At 41.0% G+C, this 3,936-nt stretch overlaps 1 non-coding gene across 1 annotated transcript; it reads right to left on the reverse strand.

Moving 5' to 3' along the window:
* Positions 1 to 1,497: 1,497 nt before the first annotated feature.
* Positions 1,498 to 1,604, reverse strand: LOC119822125. The gene has a single exon (XR_005286717.1). It is a non-coding gene; the product is annotated as a U6 spliceosomal RNA (small nuclear RNA).
* Between the last annotated feature and the right edge of the window lie 2,332 nt (positions 1,605 to 3,936).

Raw genomic sequence — 3,936 nt, forward strand, 5'->3', positions numbered from 1 at the left:
TGTGACAGTCTTGGAAATGACCTTGCTGTTGAAGAGAACAAGAATGAGAATCCTTTCAACCCATAAACCAAAGATGGGAGGATGCTTGATGGATACATGGGTAGAAAATGTCAAGTAAGACTGGAGCATACTGAGGTCATCGAGAGTCTACAGGCCTTCACAAGCAGAGTTAAAATGTCTGATACATCATGTGTCATTGGGCTCTATTCTCTGTTACCTCATTCTGCATAATCATGTTCTGTTGGCAGAGGCCATGCGTTCATTTCCTGCAGCCCAGATTAAAAATAACCACACAGAAACTGGATTAATTAAATCACTGCTTGGCCTATTAGCTCTAGCTTCTTATTGGCTAGTTCTTACATCTTAAATTAACCCATTTCCATTATTTTATATTTTACCATGGCCTATTGGCAAGGTTCAGGTTGACAGCTCATGTCTGTCTCTTGTGGTGACTACTACGTGACGTCTCACTTACTCCGCCTTTTTTCTCCCAGCATTTATCTAGTTTTCCTGCCTAACTCTATTCTGCCCTGTCATAGACCCAAGCAGATTCTTTATTCATTAACCAATAAAAGCAACACGTATACAGAAGGACTTCCCACATAATCATGTTCCATGCATTTCTCTGAATTGAAGATGGTAGGTTACAACAAATGTTTGCAGATACAATTTAAGCCAGGTCTATTATCCAAGCATTTTTCTCTCCCTGTATTTCCCCTTCTATATCAAACAGTGTCTCTACTAAAAGGAAGTGTATAAATAAATGAAACCCAAAGGCATCTGCTCCTGGGACCTTCCCAGGATCCTACTTGAAGCACACTGGGTAGCTCATTCCCCTAAGTACTTTGGCACTCTGTTTATAGTATTCATGAATTCAATGAGCTCTTTAGTAAGTAATTTGACTCAGGACCATGAGAAACAAAAAATAAATCTGGGTTTAAAGAGACCATGGCATCCATCCAGTTCAATATCACTGATTGAATATAAACAAAATATTCCTCCATCCAGTCCAAACTCATCAATGATACAACATATAAACATATTTTGGAAACACAGAGCCCACTATGAAAACTAGGATGAGAACTCTCATACAAAAGAAATCAAAATGCTTTTTTTCAAATATGGATAACAGCTGGTTATTTTCTTTCTTTTTAAAAAAAGTTTTATTTTATTTTTAGAAAACTATCTTTTCTCATTTTACATACCAGTTCCAGTTCCCACTCTGTCTCCTCCTCCCATTCCCTCAGCCTCCCCTTCCTAGCTCCCCCATCCTCTCCTCAGAGAGGGTAAAGCTTCCTATAGGGAGTCAGTAAGTCTAGCACATTGCTTTGAGGAAGGACCAAGGCTCTCCATCCTATATCTAGGCTGAGCAAGGTATCCCTCTGAAAAGAATGGGTTCCAAAAAGCCAGTACAAGCAGTAGTGGTAAATCCTGGTTCCACTGCTAGTGGCCCTGCAATCTGCCCCAGCCAAACAATTCTCAAAAAAAAAAAAAAAAAAAAAACCAGCACGCTTCACGAATTTGCATGTCATCCTTGCGCAGGGGCCATGCTAATCTTCTCTGGAGCGTTCCAATTCCAGTCTATGTGCTGCTGAAGTGAGCACCAGCTGGCTATTTTCAAGCGGAAGTACCGAGGATAAACAGCTTCAGCTTCAGGTACTCAGTGTTGGGTTCGAAGCTCCACCAGTGTTGTGGGATATTATTTTAAGACGTGCTACATTTATTTATGCTGTGGAATATTTAATGATGCAAATATGTATTGCATTCTTTTATGTTGCATCCGTTTAACTCTCTAAAGCTGTGATACTTTGGCTGTCTGAAATACCCGATTGGTTTACTAAAAAGCTGAATGGCCAATAGCTATGCGGGGGAGAGAAATAGGAGGGGTTGGCGGGAAGAGAGAATAAATATCAGAAAAAAGGAGGGGTGGGATAAGGAGAGGAGGATGCCCCCGTCAACCACCCAGCCAACATGGAGTAGAAAGAAAAGAAAGATATGTCGAATAAGAAAAGTTAAAAAGACCCAAGAAGGATGCTTAAAAGAAACCTCACACTTGCTCAGAATTGAGTATAATAGAGGGTTATTTATTTAGGGGTAGACTCACAGATTACGATCGTCTGCTGGATGGGGGGGTAACAGAAACTGAAACCCGCAGGTGGAAAAGAGACCTGACTTGTGCTTTTCATGGGCATAAACAATGTAAGAGGCCAAGCCCAAGGGGGTAGGTAACTTAAAGGCTACTGGGGATAGGAATTCTTACAGCAAAGACCAGAGACAAAACGTAGAAGAGAAACAAAATAATTTGAGTTAGAAAAGCTGGCTAGAAACAAGCCAAGCTAAGGCCGGACATTCATAAGTAAGAATAAGTCTGCATGGATTTATTCGGGAGCTGGATGGTGGGACCCCAAAGAGTAAAACCGTCAACTGTACACCACATCTGCATAGCTGAGGCCTGAACCATTACAGTTGGGGTAAGAAAAGATACCCAAGATTAAATAACAAATTCTCCCCCACAGAACCTATTGGAGTCTGACCACTTTGGAACATGTCATTCACCTTGTTAAAGTTTTTAGATTTAGCTTTTAGAACTGCCATCACAAAGTGTTAAAGAGAGGTGATCTCAAAAATCAGAAATACATGTCTCCATTCTGCAGACTGAGAGTCGGAAGCAGGTGTTTGGAGGCCCCTGCTCCCTCGGAAAACTTTGAGAATCCTTTCTTGCCTGTTCCTGGCTTCTGGTTGTCCTCTGATTAGAGCAGGGCCACTCCATCCCTGACCTGTGCATCCATCAGGGCTTCCCCAGCTTCCACTTCTTATGATACATGTCATAATGAATCAACAAGTTCACCTAATAGTATGACCTCATTTTAACCTAACTGCATCAATGATGACCCTATTTTCAGATGTCAAAGTCTGCCAATTGAGACTTAGCATATACTGTCAATGTGTGACACGTGACATAGATAGATATCAAGAATACTCACTCCAATTATTCATATATGAAAGTGGCATGAACATATTTTCCAACATATTCCACCCACCGCTATGATACACACAGAACTGTATACCCAGTCGTTATTACTTAGACACCTTTTTCTTGGGTATTTGTGTCCTCATAAAATACATTTTACTGATCATTAAGTGTCATATAAATGTTATTCTACAAGTGTGTTGCTTCTTACTGGTTTTCTCTGATGTGCTGGAGATCTATTTACAAAGGATATTTACGTCTTTTAAATTTCTATAGGATATTGACTACAGTGTGGTGATTTATTCTATCAGTTTTGGGTGAATGAATATGTTTTTGCCTTCCAAGAATGCATACTATGCTCTGTCTGTGTCTTAGGCTCTAATTCCTGTCAGTTTTTTTAACTGCTCTGTGTGTCACTAGAAGATGGCCTTGGATGACAGCAACACTAGAATTACCTTGCTCTCTGAATCACAGTCAGATTGAGCCAAGTGAGTTACCATTAGGAGATTGACTTGCTGGAGGAGAAGGTTCTTCTACAATCCAAAGTTTTTATGACAACCACAATTTCTCTATCACTGACCTAACGGTAGGCATTTTTCTCTAGGTCCAGCTTCCCATATTCCAATAACACCGCATTATCCTTTGATGCCTCGGGTTCAGGGATGACACAGAGTTCCAGTCTTTTGCCAGTTCTGGGTCTTTTTCTTAAACTTGCTGATCTGCTTGCTAACCTTGCTGGAGCCACTGTGAATAGCCCTAAGTAGCTCTTAAGCACACCCATCAAGTTCCATTAGGGCTTTGGGTCACTCATCTGTTTGATGAACGCACAACACTTTTGCCAGGGGCAAGAAGACTCCGGGAATATCAGGCAAGCAGTGGCTGGTCTCTTTTTTTAAAACGTGTCAGCCTCTGGCATGTGACCCACTGACCTAGGAAATGCTTTCCTTTTAGTTTTCAACAGTAAC

Source organism: Arvicola amphibius, chromosome 8, assembly GCF_903992535.2.
Source record: "Arvicola amphibius chromosome 8, mArvAmp1.2, whole genome shotgun sequence".
Lineage (NCBI taxonomy): Eukaryota > Metazoa > Chordata > Mammalia > Rodentia > Cricetidae > Arvicola > Arvicola amphibius.